The sequence below is a fragment of the Sebastes umbrosus genome, chromosome 14 (genome assembly GCF_015220745.1).
Source record: "Sebastes umbrosus isolate fSebUmb1 chromosome 14, fSebUmb1.pri, whole genome shotgun sequence".
Lineage (NCBI taxonomy): Eukaryota > Metazoa > Chordata > Actinopteri > Perciformes > Sebastidae > Sebastes > Sebastes umbrosus.
The window spans coordinates 21,637,972-21,657,114 of record NC_051282.1 but is presented as its reverse complement, the minus strand read 5'-3'; the positions used below and the strand labels follow the sequence as shown (position 1 = coordinate 21,657,114).

The following is a 19,143-nucleotide window of genomic DNA, read 5'->3' as shown; positions in this document are numbered from 1 at the left end:
CAAGTTTAGACATATAGCAGTGTGATGTTTAGAAAATCTGATTTTAAAAAACGCATTTGAATACAACCACAGCACAAGCTAGAAAAAGATGTGTCTGATGGAGTATTCTCTAAAGAGATAAACCACATGTACTCTAAGCCGAGAGTATGGACTCCATAAATCGATTGTTGCCTGAGGCAATTCTTTCAGGCCGAGGCGCCCTGCTGTGTATACAACATCCTAATGAAATCTCCTGCATAAAGACCACACAGTGCTGTGCTTACATTTGCTTACATCAAGATACGGGCATAGTAAAGTCTCTTCTTGTTTAGGGCTATGTATGGCTTCTGTTATTATAAGAGATGAAATAAACATGAGTATAGATGGGAACATCATCTCCAAGCTCAGAGTCCAACTGGTTTTGTATTGTACAAATGATGACATGAAACCTGCTTTCCAGCCAGCTTATATTGTGCTTTAAGTCACTGGTACCAAACCTGGGGTTCCCGACTAGTAGGGGTCGCCTAAAGCTTCACGGGGGGTCGCGAGGCCTTCTTGATTTTAAGGGGCGTAAGACAGCTTTTTTAAAAGTTGGCCTATATCTCAGCATTTCTTTCATTTCTGTGAAGAAAACTAAATAAGATTGTTATTATTTATAATTTAAAATACAAACCTAACACAAAATCTCACAGGATATGGGCACGGTGAAGCCTGAAAACAAGTTATATTCACAGTCTTCCCTCTCTGCTAAACAGCCTCGTCCTGCATTAGAAAAGTACGCAGTTAAAAGAGCCAAAGAGCTGATAAAAAAAGACCAAGCGTCAGGGAGAAGAAAACACAATTTGTCAAAAAATAATCCTATTAAGTATTGTTTGTTTATTTACACATATAAAAAAAAGTAAGATAGAGTATATAATTTGCAAGTGGCTGTGAAGGAGAATTGCCTAAAAACCCTCCAGGGGCTTGATAAATGGCATTATCCAGGCAGCATATTACATGAAATAATTACAGTAATGTAACATACACCATTTGTATCAATAACTTTAGTTTTTTCTTTGGAGTAAATCACATAATGCTCCATGGCCTACAGAACTTCATGCTATTTTTGAGGAAGCTGATTTGCATATGTATAGTAATAATTCATCATGCTGCATGAACGCAATTAGAAGAAAAGTTATTTGCTAGATTTGAAGAAAAATTATTGAAATATATATTATTAAAACCAAAATTACGAACATATATTCAAATCATGCACAGTTATGGCACTGAATCTTATGTTCTACTGTATAATGTATCGAGGAGTCAGAGGTCTTTTAGTTGCACAGCTGAGGACAGGAATCCTTCCTCTGGCTTCTGAAGTTGGCAGATTTAAAACATCCAGGAGGACAACAGGCTGTGTGAATTATGCGAGTTAGGAGAAGTTGAAAATGAATCACATTTCCTTTTGTATTGTCCATACTGTGATGAGTTAAGAATATCTATTTTAAATGAAATGTATGTTCAAATCCTGGCATGTTTTGGTGCTCGGATGATGACAGAATGGAATGGCTATTTAATTTGAATGCTTATAAATTGTTTCTCAAGCTTGGAAAAAAGGTCAGTTTGGTTTATTTGTTTAGTAGTATTTGTAATTTATGCTGCTACTCTGGTTTGTCTTTTCTTTATTTTCTAAATAATGGTGGGCTGGGCATATTATTTATGCATGACACAATAATAATATAATATAATAAAATTAAATTCCAGCCCTATTTGTAGCCATTCAGTGTATTTACATTCAATGATTAAGTGTCAGAGGTCCCCATGAAGAGATCACATGATCACACCTGAGACAGGGAGGACAGCACGAGCGCTCCTACCTGAGAGGACACGCCCCCCTCAGGTGAGACCACTTCACCCTAAGGACAGGGAGATCCTGTAACTATACTGCCATTTGCTCTGTTTCTTTTTATAAATATGATTTATAAAGAAAAAGAAATAAATGAAACACGAGGTGACTTTGACGCATAAGAAACGCAATGCAATTGTCACCACGTTTTGCACGATCGGTTATCAAAAATGCATCCAAAAACAGTCATTTTTGGCATTTCTTTTTGGTCATCGGATCAGTTTTTTTTTTTTTTGCAAGGAAGTAATGGAGCAAGAAGGAGCCTCCACAGTGAGCAGTCAGGTGAAGAGCTGCACACCTCCAATTCCTCAACAAGGTAACCAGCTTTGCTTTACTTTTCTTACCTAGTTCTTTATTAAAATGGTAAATTGTAAATGGGGAATATCAACTTCTCCCCTCCAAGAGGCGATTTAGAGTCCCTACATTTAATCTCATCAAGCTAAAGAAAGCTTTTGTCCATCAGTCCATCTTGTTGCTAAATAATAATTAATGTGCTGCTGAAGCCATGTGAATCCAGAGGACAGATGGTGATTTTATAATGGGTTATGTATGAATAATGGTGATGTGTTTTGTTTTTTGTCTGATGGGTCTTACTTGTCTGTCTGTCTATGGTAACAGTATGTCTATTGTATGTGTACTTTTTCTCAAACTGAGCTGCCTATGGATGCAATTTGAATTTCAGTGCAAACTGACAATAAAGTTGTATCGTAAAACATTCGTCTGTTTGACTGCTCTGTAAACAGATACACCTGTGGCACTTCTGCAGTATTTCTGACAAACTACTAGCTGCTCAAGGAGCGCTTGTTGCAGCTGTGGGTGGACCAAGGTGCGCCTCGATCCATCCAATCAGAAGGCTTCATTTGTTGCTGGATCATCCAGTCAGTGGCAGTCAGCGCTGTTTAAATGACCTGGTGAGAAAGCCTTGAATTTTACTTTATCAATTTTAAATAAATAGTCCTCTGAGGAGCAGGAGGAAGAAAAAGTTCAGCCATCAATCTCAACCAAGACCTTCTCCTGCACCACTTTATTCTCAATAAGTGCCAAGTAATAAGGACACATATGTGCCCCTTCGTCTATGAACATTTTTACTGGACTTTATTAGTTGTAATCCACAGAAGACATTCCACAAATGTGTACCATGATCTGCAAATATTTCACTATCCACAAACATGTATTTTTGTATTTGTGTTGTGTAAAGTCACATCCACGAAAATACAGGGCGATTTGCAAATACGCATAACTTACTCTGTAAATATGTATTTTAAGGTTTACATGTAAAGTGATATCTACACATTTGTGCATCTATTTCACATTTGCAGATCGCTTCCTGTGCATTTGTGGGCCACATGACATTTGTAGCTTCCCTCCTGTTTGCCCGATTGGTACCGCAGCAGATCTGTAGATAATAGTTGTAATCCACAGAAGACAATTCACAAATATGTAACATGATCTGCAAATATTTCTCTACCCACAACGTATCTTTGTATTTGTGTTGTGTAAAGTCACATCCACAAAAATAAAGGGCGATTTGCAAATACGCATAACTTACTCTGTAAATGCGTATTTTAATTCCACATAAAAATGTTATAGGTTTACATGTAAAGTGATATATATGCGCATTTGTGCATCCATTTTTACATGTGGAATGATATTTGCACATTTGCAGATCGCCCTGTATTTTTGTGGATGTGACTTTAGACAACACAAATACAAAAATACATGTTTATGGATAGTGAAATATTTGGAAATCATGGTACATTTGTGGAATGTCTTCTTTGGATTACAACTAATAAAGTCCAATAAAAACTTCCATATTCGTTACGCATCACAAGCTGCACTGTTGAAAGACTCTTTTCAACTATTGTTTGGATAAAAAGTGGCATCAGGTCATCATATCAGACTGAACTCTTTGTCTCTGTTCTCCATTTCAGTGTTCAACACCGAGCCCTGTCGTCTCCTCAACTCTTCCTGTACAGTCATCATCATAAGTAAGCTCATTTATGAACTGTAGTGGCCTATTTCAATGTTATTGTTTATTGGGTATAGTTATTGTGTGGTGTACAGTTGGATTGTATGCTGATGTTGCTGCCAGCTGTGTGTGTGAATATGTGGCCGCCGTGCCAGGCTATGTTAAAGTGTATTTTTTAACGTTAATGCAGATGCTCTATCCATACACTTGATTCATGATGCTGTGTGACTATGTGGCCGCACCGTGCCATGCTGCTGTTAAGGTTTGTCCTGTTGGATCAGAATCCGCTTGATTGACCAGGTATGAGTAGGCCCACACACATAGGATACCAGGAATTTGACTTTGGTTATTTTGCTCTCATTGTACATACAGAAATAGAAATGCAGCTAAAAACAAGGTCGACAAAGCTGAACAAGAGTAAAGAAAGAAGATTTCTGGAGGTTGTGGCTCAGTTTTAAAGCTAGAGTGAAGCTACTGGCATCATATGAAACTAGACCTAAGGAATCCATTTATACCAACCATGTCATACTAGCTGGTCGTGAAGGAGGTTAAATAACGCTCCAAACGTACGCTAAATTTTGGTTTGGAAAAACTATCATGGCCATTTTCAAAGGGGTCCCTTGACCTCTGATCTCAAGATATGTGAATGTAAATGGGTTCTATGGGTACCCACGAGTCTCCCCTTTACAGACATGCCCACTTTATGATAATCACATGCAGTTTGGGGCAAGTCATAGTCAAGTCAGCACACTGACACACTGACAGCTGTTGTTGCCTGTTGGGCTGCAGTTTGCCATGTTATGATTTGAGCATATTTTTTATGCTAAATGCAGTACCTGTGAGGGTTTCTGGACAATATCTGTCATTGTTTTGTGTTGTTAATTGATTTCTAATAATACATATATACATACATTTGCATAAAGCAGCATATTTGCCCACTCCCATATTGATAAGAGTATTAAATACTTTATATATCTCCCTTTAAGTTAGAGTTAGAGTTGTAGTTGCTATTATACAAGGATTGCTGGGTAACCACAGGAGTTGCCAGATCTGATATTTTAAGGATTACAGGATAAAGCGAATAAGAATAAACTATCATGTGTGTGTCTGCCCTGAGGGTTAGACAGATAGGTGAACTGAAGCTGAGGGGGTCACGACTGCTCCTGTGCTCCCACGCCAGCCCAGAGACGGGAGCAGTGATGAGATCCAGAGACAAACACACTGTGCCAGCGGAGGAAGCTGCTGCTGCTCTCCCCTACGGCCTGCACGTACAATCACTAAGTCATTATCATTCTCAGAACAAACACGTTCTTTATGTAAACGATCTGTCTTAAGGCTTCTTTAAGAGAGAGGCTCGGTTCCCTCGACTCCTTAAAACTGCATTCAAGACAAGACGGTCCCGTGCAGCAGAGGCCCAAACCAATAATAAACAGCACAGAGGGAAAAAAAATAGAAACAGCACAGAGCTATTTAAAGTTAGGCCTTAAGCATTTTCTGTCAAGTGAATCTTTTTTTCTCCGCTTTTTTTTTGTTTTAGACATAGAGTCTCAAAGTGTTAGCCCGTAAGGCTATCACCAAGGCACACTAGTAGCACGAGAGCATCTGTGGGCGCCTTTGGGCTTTTTCCTACCCATCACACCATGGTGGGCCGCGGCTCTGATGATCCTGAGGCCTTGTGGCCATGGAAACCCACTCATGTATGAATGTTACTTTGTTTAAACATGACTCCAGGAGCAGAGACAGAGGACACGACAGGACTGTCCTGGGAAACACATCACGTGTTGGTGATGTAACAGGAAAGAGAAAAAAGCAATAGGAGTCGCTGCTTTGGTGTGTTGTTGCCCAAAAAAAATGTGGAGGCAGGAGGAAGCTGACAGGTTGTGTGTACGGTAGGGGGATTTCCTCAATTCACTGCAAGCATCAGCAACTTCTGTATTACAGTGTCATTTAATTATGAAAATACATCACAATCAAATCAACCTAACAACAAGAGAGCAAGAGATTTCCTATATATGTTGTAAATATTTAAAAAATCAAGTCAGTATCAGGCTTGGTATTCAGAATCTCCGTAAGAAATTTAGGACTGAAGCTAACAATTATTTCCTTTATTGAATAGTGTCCTGATTTATTTTCTCAATTCATCGATATTATCCACATTCAGTGGGCTTCTCTTTTTTCCATCTCTACCTTTTGCTCACACTATTCATGTACGTGCTGCTTGTACTTTCTCAGAAGAAGATGAAAAGGGTGTGCTGTCTCTCTCTCGTCTCTGTTTCATATCTTTGTAAATAATTTAAACATCGCAGTTTTTTGACAGTTGTTCAAATAAAATAGAAAATTTGCAGACATCTTTTTTGGCTCTGGGAACTCATGTTAGCCGTTTGTTGTTGTTTTTTATTAATGCAAAAATAAATCATTACTAAATAATTAAAGAAATTACTATTTAGAATCCTAACGTGATCATTTCACATGATATGGCAGAGGAGTTCAATAAAACATTCATCAGGATAAACTTATTTGAATGGTAAACAAGGGCTGCAAATATTGTTCCCCACATCAATTAATCTTTTATTTTCTTTATTGTTCTTTTGTTCATTTTGTCTTTAAAATGTCAAAAGATAAAAGATATTAGTTTACTTTCATATATGACAAAGAAAAACATCGTACCCTCATGTTTGTGAGGCTGGAATCAGTGAATTTTGCTTAAAAATGAGAAACGATATACAGATTCTCTGCCGATTAATATTGTTTCTATTAGAGGTCCAGTGTGTAGGATCTGGTGGTATCTATGGGTGAGGTGAGGAGATTACAACCAACTGAAGCCTCTCACGTTTGCCAAGTGTGTTGGTGAGCTACGGTGGCTGACGCGAAAACGTGAATGACCCTTTCTAGAGCCATTTAGAGCAGAGCCAGTGTGTAGAGTGTGTGTGTGTGTATGTGGGAAGTGATAGTGAAGCGCGAGAGAGAGCGGCGGCGACGAGAGCGAGTAACATTATCAACTCCGGCCTAAGCAGGAGAAGTTAACAGTGTTTGGTTTGTCCGTTCTGGGCTACTGTAGAGACATGGCAGAGCAACACGGTGGACTCTGTGGAGAGGACCTGCTCCCTATGTAAATATAAACGACTCATTACGAGGTAACAAAAACACAACAATTCTTATTTCCAGGTGATTATTCACCAAAGAAAACATACTTATTAATATTATATTCAATTTATGCCAGTAGATCCCCCTAATTGTTGCACACTGGTCCTTTAACTGATCAACTTATTGATTAATCGTGTCAGCTCATTATTTAGTCACCAACTATCCTTCAGAAAGTACCCGTTTGTTTGGAATAAAACATACTTTCTTAAAGTTAAAATGATGGATATTCAAGGACAGACAGACCTTCTGTCATTACTGAACCATCTGAGCCACACAAACTATAAAACACTATTATAAATATGTCAGAAAATGATCTCTTATTAGAGCAATAACGCCTGTGATGGTGATCATTTTGGTAAAATATGAACTCATGAATATATGTATAGGTATTTGTGGATTTTTAAAAATCTCGATCTAACCGTAATCCAGACTCTGCCTGCAACATATCCTCAAAGACCACTCTATAGTTATTCCCAAGGCTCCAGTAAATCTGCAGTTAGATCTAGTCAAAGGTATGAGGTTTCCATAAGAGACAGCATAAACACTGAACATGACCCCGGAGCATCTTAGTGTCTGCAGGAACATGTTGTATATGGAACAGCGGCTAAAAATAACCCTTGTGCTAGCCTGTCTCTTTCTAGCTTTTTATTAGTGTCACCCCTTGTATTTGCTCAATTGAGTGAAATTATTCTCCGCGACATTTAAAGAGCCACCACTCATGCTGGCTCGCATGAGAATAAACCGTTTCAAAACACTGCACATTCAAGACAGAGACTGAGCTGCTGGGGTTTAGATGCTAACGTGACTCAATATTTGTATTAGCAAACAAATTGTACAACCTAAAAACAACAAACGTACTGGAAAACATACTCACACTCCTATGTGTTTATCATGAGCTAAACAATTAGCCTTGTGACCTCATGGAGGTCGTGACCTTTTGCAGTATTGCAAGCAGCAGCAGGGAGGGGGAAGAGGCTGCAACAGCTGACACAGCACTCATGAAATGGGAGTAATATGTGCATTTGTCATGGTGACTCATTACTACTAAAGTCCAGCACAAATGTTTCTATCCAGAATTACATTTCACATGATCGTCCCCGTGTCCTCGACTACTTTGGGTTTCTCTGCTCTGTAGTCCAGCTTCCTGTTCCAGTGCATTTGTGTGTGTGCCTCAGTGTGTGGCAGCAAGGCGGTGACAGTGCGTCTGCCTCGGTCCGTGAACCTGGCTGCTCTGCTGTTCCGCCAGTGACAGAAAGCGAGCGGGACGTCGCCCGACCATAGCTGCCCCAGCTGGGCCAATCAGGCGTGAGGTGCTCGTGGACGGCTCAGCGCGTGCCGTCCGCCGTGTGCAGCGCTGTGGCACAGATCTCCCACATGGATCCTCTGCTGATCACTCCGGTGTGCGTTTGCTCAGATAATGAAGGTGACTCTGTGTGTTCTAATGAGATCTCTGCAGCCTCCTTCACTGCACTTATGTTGATAGTGTTTCAGAGGATTACACAGAGTCACATGGCCGAACACTGTGAAAAGTTTGACTGCTGGGTTTCGGAAAGTTGAAACCAGTAAATGCATGTTGGGGCCTGGAGCTCATTTTTTATTGTGTCATCTAAAAATATCTCAAATAACACACGTAATAAGTGCTTCCCTCAGGGTGTTGTTCTTGTCTGTTCAACACTATTTAAACCTTTCTGACATCAAAACTCTGACTAATAAAGTTTTGATGGGTTTATCAGCTCTGGCAGGTTGACCCACTGCAAGTTATTCAATCTCTGTGGTATAATAAAGGAACAGTGTGGAACTTTTAGGGGGATCTATTGGCAGAAATGGAATATAATATTATTAAGTATGTTTTCTTTAGTGTATAGAAATCATTGTTTTCGTTACCTTAGAATGAGCCGTTTATATCTACATACAGAACGGACAAATCAAACACTCGCTTTAGATAGACCCATTAGCGTTTTCACAGTTTACAGTTTACATGGTGCATTGTTAAGAATTAAAGTGTCCAACGTTTGCAAAGTAGTTTAAATTAGTTCCCTTTTGACCAGCTACAACATTTAAATATTTCTTATATGTTAATAATATGGCAATAATAATCCAATAATATGATATGTAATAATGTATCACTCACAGGGGCTATTCTGCTGCATACTGTAATGAGTACCTTTACTTGTGATACCTTAAGTACATCATGCTTAGAACACTTCTGCTTGTAATGCAGTGTTTTTATCTTTGGTCATGCAAGCGATTCAATTTCTATGATGACTTTTTAATGTTAAAATATTAGCTTTTAAGGTTTTACCAATGTTGTTGTTGACTCCTACAGGATGTAATAAAGTATTTAGTTTAACTTCAGACTGATGAGAGTTACTTCTGACACATTTGGTGAAGTTTTGCACAAGAAGTGATGCGTTTCTTGTTTATATTGAACAGAACAGTTCAGTATGTTTACTGTCTATGGTGCAACAGGCTGCAGCTGCAAATTTGGACCTTCTTTCCAGCTGGTATTGTGCCAAGTTACAGTATAACACAACGCTTTTAAGGCACAATTCGTATAAACAAAACTGTAGCCACATCACCACTATTCAACTCAATTCAAAATCTGAACAGGATGTGACCGATGGTAATGTTTTCCAATGCTGCTAAATGTTTGGTGACATCAGTAAAGTAATCAATTTACAAGTCATAGAAGTAGTTTGAATCCGTCATCCTCATCCTGAAGACTCTGGGAAAACATGATGGGCATTTTCCAATATTTAATCACATTTTATAGACAAAATGATAATCAACTAAGAGAAAATAATCAGCCGTTTAATTGATAATTAAAATGTCAGTTGCGGTGCAAATTTTCAATAATGATTAGTAGAAAAACATACACAACATCCGTATCGGCCAGTACCGAGTACCAATACCAGTACGTTAAAAACAAAAATACATATATTATTATTATTTAACAGCTATATACTACTGACCCTGTATGGATGTGATATGATTTTTGTTTTGAGTGCTTTGTTTTGTTTTGTAAGTCACGTTAGTGACGTTTATGACATGTTTTTCGTACTTATGTTATGTTGTTTCCGTATGTATTGTACTTAGTTTACATGCTTATTTTAAGGCCAACCATGACGGTTTTCCTAAACCTAACTACATGATTTTGTTGCCTAAACCTAATTGCGTGGTTTTATTGCCCCATGCTTGTACTGCACCTTCATACACACGTGCAATGTTCACGCCTCGGCGAGACAAAGTGTGACGCCGAGACGCTATCCTCTGGTGGACGGGTGAGTCTATTACACACTTTGGCATGAAAACAGGTTGTTCAATCTATAGCTTACTTTTGCTGGTGTCTCCAAAGTTGCCTACCCGCTGCTTTAACCTACTCTGACAACACAAAATAAAAGTGAAACGACAGATATGCGTCACATGAATACGCAGTCGTTACCTCACCACTACTGAACCCAGGAATGTGACTAAAACAGAGAGCAAGGTTGTGTCATTGGAGGCTGACAGTGAATGAAAGGCATCTCTCTGCCTTCCTTCCTGTCACGTTGTGACTCCGCCCCTCCTGTGACCCGGGGGAAGTGGCATAAGACCTGTCACCCCGAATCACAGCCCGGCCCACGACAGCCGCGCTCATATGTAAATGTGTCAGCATGCGCAGATTCACGAGTATGACATATCATTTTGAATATGCATGTTCAACACTGACTGGAGCGTAAACATCTCTGTATGTGCAGGGCTCAGTGCATCTGTCGGCATGTGTGTGTGTGGGCATGTGTGTGTGTGTGTGTGTGTGTGTTTCCAGGCACACAGTATGTATGTCTGAGCCGATCCTGTATGTTATAGTGACATTCCCGGTGGGAAGGAGCCTCACGACTGTTTTCATTTGCTAGACTGCCCATATCTCTTCATGAGAACAGGCTGGGTGAAAGTGACATCTGATTTCATCCACACTCAGTGGGGTTCTCTCTGCCTGTCTCTATCTTGTTCTCTCTGCAGCTCACACCTTCTCCAAGTGAGGATTTACTGCTTTTCTCTGTTTCATATCATTGTAGATTATTTATACGTTTTAGTTTGTTGGCTGTTGATCAGAACAAATAGGCAATTTCACTTTGGGCTCTGGGAACACGTGATCACAATTTGTCTTATTTGTGGTTAATGTAATCACACTATAATGAAAATTATTGTTAGTTGGAGCTCCATTGTGATCATTTCACATAAAATTACAATTCCAAGTATTGAAATGATCAAGGTAAACTTATTTCAGTGGTAAATTAGCAACTAACAATTGATTTCATTATCAATTAATTGGTCTTTTTTTTCTTTTTTCAATTCATCTATTAATTGTTAATCTATAATATTAGGGATGTACTGATACTGGATCGGATATAGGTGACAATGGAGCCGATCTATTCCATTCAATGCTATGTTATATACTTTACATATTATATACTGCAATTTTAATTGCTGTTTAAGATGTGACCAATTTGTTGCTGCACTAAAAATGTTTACACTTGAGTTGTTGTTCCTGATCATTTTGAAGATTTTTTTTTACCAAGTTGTTGGTGTGCAATTTATTATTTTAATAATAAATAACAATTCAGTAAATGTATATCTATGTATTTATGTTACATTTTGTTTTACAAAGTTAGGATAGCAATGTTTAATTCAAGCCTCTCCTTACACATAAATGAATGATCCCAGTCACTTCCACACAGTGACGCATACAGCTTATTAATTAAAGACTGGTATCGGATCGGTACTCGGTATCGGCTGATACCCAAAGCCCAGGTATCGCTATCGGGACTGAAAGAGTCGGATCTAATGTGCTATAGCAGGAAAGTTAAATTGCAAAGTGTTAAAATGATCAAGGTAAACTTATTTCAGTGGTAAATTAGGAACTAATGATTGTTTTCCTTATCAATTAATCTACTACTTTTTCAGTTAATCTATTAATTGTTTAATCTTGTCAGAAAATTGTGAAATAAATTACAATCATGGCTTCTCAGTATCCAAAGTGGTGTCTTTAAATTGCTCGTTTTGTCTGATCAACAGTCCAAAACCCCAAATAATTCATTTTATATTGAAATAAAACAGAATAAAAGCAGAAAATTCTCACATTTAAGAAGTTGAAACTGGCTCTTCATAAATAAGTTAAATTAATTAATCGGTTATCAAAATTGTTGCCAACTAATTTCCTGTTAACAAACCAATCAATTAATCAACAAATGATTTCAGGATTATGGTAAAATAAATTAAATTGCTGCTCTTACTTTGAGTACAACTTAAATGTGTGCAAATAGAATATAAAAATGAAGCATGCAGCCTTTGCCTTTACAATGTGGACACACGTGTTGCATCACATGCAGCAGCAGCAGCAGCAGCACTACATGGATGACAGGAATCACGGTGGTTCAGGATTCAGGAACATTTCTCTTCCAATTTTTTGCAAGTTAAAGACTCAGAGATCTGCTGTGGCGTCACGTGCACCGACACAACTGGTTTAGCCACGCGCCTGTTTAGCGAAGGGTCAGGGCCGACTGCGAGGCTCGTTTTCCCGAGGAGTCATCATGAGTCACAGAGAGCACGACACAACCCTCCCCTGCTCGTCGTTCTCTCATATCTGGAGTCTCCCCTAAAATACCAGGCGTTTTGCTCTCTCTTGTACTTTAGACTACAATCATCTGCCACATAACAGATTCACCAAAGACTAATGCATGAAGGTCAAAATCTTTTTTTATTTCACGCTGTGAAGCTTATAATTTCTAAATTTAATGAGAATTTAATTACTTTTATTATTATTAATTAATTTAAATCTTCACAATTATCTAAAGACACATCTCAGTAGCCTCATTAATTATTTTCAAACCAATGTTACAGAACAAATTTCACGATATTCTTCTAGATGAAACTATTCTCCCAGAAAATTACCATTCTTCATCCCAGAAATACCTCCATCACATCGTCCAAATCCATAAAATACTTCCATACTGTACTTTTCAAATGCCCCCATCAGTACAGTTGAACCAAAGTTCCCGAAATCTACACTAAGATGGTAAAGTGGGTGCATTTGATGACCTTTAACAATCCTAATCGCCCGTTAATTACAAAGAGAGCGACGCTCCTTCCCTCCGCTCTCACTTTAATGTCGCTTACAGGAACTGGCAACCAGAAAATGCAGAGCAGAGTACACACAGTGTCAAGCGGAGGGAATCCAGACTAGTTGGCAGGCATAAAGAGACAGTTTTCCCTCTGTGTGCTGCACTCTGAGGATTAAGGCTGGCAGCGTGCTCACGTCTGCTAAACAAGATATAGACATAATACCTTGATATTTCATGTCGCACAAAGCCAGTTAGGGAAGTCTGCAGCGGCGAAGGATCTCCCATCATCTCTGCAGATTTCTCAACTGCAGCCACTTACATATACTTTTTTTTTTTTTGGCCAGTAGTATAACATGTTGACTGTTTGTGCTGCAGAACACCTGCTCCTCATATAGAAGTGGGTATGTTTTTGATGTAGTGGCTAAAAGCATAAAATTTACCTCTTACTGTACTGGCTCCACATCACACATTCTAAAGGGAAGAATTGGGAAAAACAGGAAGTGAATTACTCCAATTATTCAAAATAGCTGCCTATAAAGCATGTAATTGACTTAAACACATCCCGCAGACATTTCACTCCACAATTATGATAATTGTAAATGCCTGATTTAATTGCAAGTGATTAACATAAAAAAAACATTAAAATAACAGCATAGAGGTAGAGAATTTGATACACATAGTATTCTGGTGATATTTAGATATTATAGCGATTTTGAATGGTGGAAATGAGGTAATTTAGGATTGAAAACTATCATCTATGACTGATGCTGGTGAATACTGTACGTTACTGTATTATGCACATCTGGCTGAGAGTGGCAGAGCTTTTATGGAGATGTTATCTCGACTGGTTTGGAACAAACACTGCAGTTTAACATGACATTAAACATGACATCACTTGTGCAATTCTGTGTTTGTGTGGCAATAAGAACCCCTTTTATTTCTATTCATGTGTACGTTGTTAAATGTAAGCTGAAACCATGATGCTACTCCACTTTTAATTTAATCTATCGATTACAACCCCCAGGAGTATTACTCTAGCTTTTAACTGTGACTTGAAAGAGGAATATGGATTTTCCTTTTATCACAAGTCATTAAGAATTAAGTAGTATGGTATTTAAGCCAAAGTATAATAAAGGTCTGTATTGAGCTCTGCATCAGGCCTAGACTGATTCACAGGGAAACAGATTCCTTCATGATATGAAATCATTTTGATCGAATACGCTGAGGATTTTGAGTGTGCGCTTTACAGTGGCGGAATGTAACTACGTGTATTTACTCAAGTACTAACTTAAACACACATTTTAGGTACTTGTCGTTGCATTTCATGCTACAATTCAGAGGAAATATTGTACTTTTTGTTCCACTCAATTTATTTGACATCTTTAGTTACTTTTCAGATCGAGGTTTTACCAACAAAGAACATGATGAATTTATAAAATATGGTGCCCTAAGAGATTAAACTACACAACCGTATATAAAATAGTGAAACATATCTCAACTTTGACCAACTACAAGAGTAAGATGCTACTTACTGAATGTATCCGTAATGAAAAATCCAAAATCATTATATATAATAGTATAACAAATACAGGGGACTTTTCTTGATAGTTTTAGTACATTTTGCTAATAATACTTGTGTATTTTTACCTAAGTGCCATTTTTAAGGCAGGACTTGGAGTATTGTAATGGTGTATTTTTTTATGGTTTATTATTTGTATTTTATATTGCAGTATTGCTACTTTTATTTAAGTAAAGGATGTGAATACTTCCTCCACCACTGGTCATTTTCCCACATTACATGTATCTTGTTAGCAGCTAAAATTGTTTAGTATGAGCCCTAAATTTCATACTTTAATTCTAACTTCGATACAATACCTCGATACCACGGGGAAAAATGACAAGATTGAGGCTAGAAAATTTTAGATTTGTATTAAAAGATAAACTTGCTGTCGGAGAGAAGAGAGAGCAGAAAGCGCAGCTGGTACCCGTGTATCGATACTGTAGAAAATGAGTATTGAAACCGATATTCAGTATCGATACTTTGATATTTTTTGACAACACTGAAGTCAAGACTGCTGCATTGCCAGCTTTGTTGGTGATGCTATTCACAACTTATCAAAGAGACACTTTTGGACGCCTTTTCTTGGATGGACTCTTTTTTTTTTTTTTTAAACGCAGCTGCATAATGTTCTGTTTTTATATATACTATTAAATGAACTTACCAGCCAGCTACAAGGCTACGTAACATTTCTCAGACTTTTCTAGGACGTCCTCTGATCATTTAATAAACATCCATGCACAATTTATTGCTTATATGTGCCAAGTCATGGGTTTTTTGATAGCAGGCGTGTTTTTCTTTCCAAGAGTGTAATAATACAGAAAAATGCTGTATATTTTAAAAAGAAAAGAGGACAGGAGCACATTGCTCATGATACTAACTGAAGTGATGGGGCATTTCCTGGCTGCCACACAGAATCTGCTCCTCATCTCTCTCTCTCAGTGCCGGAGAGCACAGGGGTCGACTTCACCCTTCTCCCATATTGGTACAAGTTCCTCCTCCAATCCACAGGGAGTGAAATAATGGTCTTTGGGGGATGCAGGGGTAACAAGGTGGGAGGAGTGTCGGGCGACAGAGATGGACTGCCTCGCAGAAATAGTTTCACATACAGAAAATGTGCATTAAATCTATATGCAAGGCTGTGAAATGCCAAAACCTTACTTACTGGATGGAAATAAAAAAAAAGGGATGGAGGGAGATACTATATATGCTTCTACTGGCAGCTTACCAAAAAATAAATCCTGAATAAATGCATAGCATCCATCCATATGTTACGTAGAGAGCATCGTTCACTAGCAGCTCTTTCAGATGGCAGAATCCCAAATCCATCACAATGACTTAACGTACAGCGGATTTTCTGAAGCACAGGGGAGAAACTCATTATGGTGGTTCATATTTGAGCCTTCGCTGCTGTGGCGGTGACAAATGCTCCCCACAGAAACCAATGTGGCACATTTCAAAGGCTTCCAGCACAATGAAACGGTTCCTCATCACTGTGAATAATGCCGGGTGCTGACCAGGTTAACCGCTCTGAGTGGTGGGAGTGTTCCTTTTGATATATTGACTTCAAAAATTGATGAGATGATCACTGAATCAAGGGGTTATGTGTGGGACTGTCAAAGCCATTGTTGGCACATTCAGCTGTAAGAGACGTAAAAGGCTTTTAGAGCTGGAGCACCATAATGATACCATCATGGATAAATCAAACCCTCTGCAAATTATTTTACGCTTCATTGCGCAATTGTTAATACCTGGAATGATTGTTAGAAATTTGGTATTGTGATCTTTTGGCAGCTATTTTAGTTTAAGACAATCTGTTAAGCAAAGAAGCGGGTTTATTATAATAAGCACTACTGCTGCAATTAGCACCTTTTGTCCTCCTATTTTAAATAATTCAGCTCTGTAGCTTTGGATAATGTGAGTGAGTGAGACTGCATGCTGAATTACAGCACTGTTCAATACAAATCACTACAAAACTACAAATGCATCGTAGGCAAAGCTTTTCAAACACTTGTGAAATATATTCATTATTAATGACTCTCAAGAGTTTGCCAATAACGTCATTATAAAGTCTGCATGTACTTCCACTAATTTGAACAGCTCCTGCAGGATTTAACCAAATCCCGAGGAGAGATCCCTGCACCGCCCATCTACACCATGCTCCTGCTGAAATAAATTGAGAACAAAAGACTACAAGACACTGTGGTTCAGTCTCAAACACTTGATAAGCATCGCTTTTTTTAAGGCTAAAATTTTTATTTTATCTGAAACTGATGGGCAAATTAACAGCTTATATCAATGAGACGCGCTGGGTTGCAGCTGCTTCACCAAAAAACACGTTTGTATAAAGAAGTTGCTCTCTTGTTGCTCACAGCTTGGCCTCGATCAACGTGTTACACGTGCAAAAAACCCCCAGAGAAAACCACACTGTAAACAATTGCTGTTAATTTACAGCAGGATTTCAACAGTTTTAACCTGTTATTGCTAAAAACAGTGCTTTACTGTTAATACAAAAGAAAACCTGTTAAATTACGCTCATAGGCCGTTTTTTAGCTGAACTATAATGCATTCTTAAAAAAACATCACTTTACTGCTGATCAACTGTCTAAAGTATCATCAGTAACAGTTTCATGCAGTATGTTTTTAATTCTGGGACCTGATCTGCACATGTGAGGCTTGTACATTGTACATGATTGTAAAATCAGTGAATTAGCTTTATTGATCTTCACTCACATGTTGTTATGGTTTACATTCTGTGCTTGTAGCCAGCTATAGACAGACATTTTGGGAAAAGTGTCAACAAGTCGATTATAGCCTTTTTCCTAACAAGTGTCTTTAAATGTATTTAGTGTGACTATTCCTATGTCTGTAACCTGCTAAGTCTATTCATCTAGGCAAAAAATAATGTTTATTATATGAATGTAAAAAATACAACCTAAATAGTGCATTAAAACAAATCAGTAAGATAATGTAAAAGAAAGGTGAGAAACAGCTATATAATGTATCTTTAAACAGTAAATTAACTGTAAAATACTGTGAAATTAATAAAAAACAACCAGTTCAAACTGTATTTTTCATTAACAGTACAAAGCTGTAAATTTCAGCGACAGTATAATAATGTTAATTTTACAGTAACATAAAGGCAACCCTGCTGCCAGTTCATTACTGTTATTTTACTGGGAGATTCTTAACAGTGTATTGCAAATTAAAATAAAAAATGAACCACAAAGAAGCAATGCAACCAGTCTTCTGTGCGTTATGGTGCCAAAAAGGTGCGTCCATGACCCCCATCATCATTCATTTTCACCATGCAGAGGCTTCCATTGGGTTAGAAATGAGCCACATTCAGAAACAAAGATGTCAAATCATCACAATATTGGGAATTAAAAGACAAATTCTTACCGCTATGCGAGTCTGTGAAGATGCTTTAAGATGTAAGATGATCCTTTTTCTTTTTGGGGAGGGGATTTTGGACTTTGGTGATGTCCAAACTTGAATCTCCAATGATGATCTGCTCCACACTCTGGAGGAAACCAGCACTGATGTTTCACTGATGTCTCTCTTTTTATCTCATAGCATCACAGGTGTGTGTAAGCATTCTTTGTCCATGCCAGCCTCACTATCTGTCTTCGTTTCGAGGTAATACGTCGATTTAAGCGATGTGGTCTGCTGCGTAAAACCGGTGCCAAAAATTCCTGCGGGCCCATTCCGTTACAGCGATGCTAGACAATAGTCTGGTCATTTTGGCACCTCCTCCACTGCAAAGAGCAGTAAGCATCGACTAATTACTACCAGATCTGAGAGCTAGTTAATGCATATCGGGGCTCGACATATGTAGTAGTAAAATATCGCTCACATGTGCCAGTTGGCTCCGGTTTTGTCCCTCATCTTTGTCCGTCTTCTGCAGGAGAGGAGTGGACAAGTGGAGTTACCGATCTGTTGATCTGCTGGGAGGTCCACCTACATCCAGAGGTGTGTCTTTGTCTTTGTCTCCGTATTTATCGGGCTTTTTCCGCCGTGCACATCCACGTCTGACACTGGCTGTATTTGGGGGTCTCGTTGAGTGACAGCTGGATCCTCTGACTGAGAGCTTGGCGACCCGTCTCTCTGCAGATGGGAGCAGTAGAAAGCAGGATGTTGCGCGTACGCGTCTTTGACAGCGCGCGCACCCGATAGGTCACACATCTTGGGTCCGCAAAACATCTGCCGTAAAAAAAAAAAAAAAGGGCAATAAAGCTGAATTGAAACAAAACCTTCACTATTACAGAGTATTACTGCTGAATCCTGTTTTTCTTTGTTACAGTTTAAAATGTAATATCATTCATATATTTTTTCTAAACTAATATTTGTATATTATTACTGTGTATATGGTTTTGTAGTAATTCTGCATTTACAGTCTCAGAGTATTTCTATTGAAGCCCTTTTTGTCTGTGTTTATTTATTTAAAAAAGGATCCCCATTAGGTGATACCAATGGCACCAGCTAGTCTTCCTGGGGTCCGAAATCA

The 19,143-nt window shown here is 38.5% G+C and overlaps 1 protein-coding gene and 2 long non-coding RNA genes across 3 annotated transcripts in view; 2 read left to right on the top strand and 1 right to left on the bottom strand.

Moving 5' to 3' along the window:
- The window catches only part of gjc1 (gap junction protein gamma 1), a 51,756-nt gene extending 33,207 nt beyond the window's left edge, over positions 1-18,549 (bottom strand). Inside the window, exon 1 of the mRNA XM_037791539.1 lies at positions 18,039-18,549. The gene's annotated coding sequence lies outside the window, so the exon portion shown is untranslated. The remainder of the gene's footprint in view (positions 1-18,038) is intronic.
- Positions 1,751-6,181, top strand: LOC119501281. Its single transcript, XR_005209790.1, has 3 exons — positions 1,751-2,180; positions 3,796-3,852; positions 4,951-6,181. It is a non-coding gene; the product is annotated as an uncharacterized LOC119501281 (long non-coding RNA).
- Positions 18,325-18,861, top strand: LOC119501282. Its single transcript, XR_005209791.1, has 2 exons — positions 18,325-18,406; positions 18,544-18,861. It is a non-coding gene; the product is annotated as an uncharacterized LOC119501282 (long non-coding RNA).
- Positions 18,862-19,143: the final 282 nt, after the last annotated feature.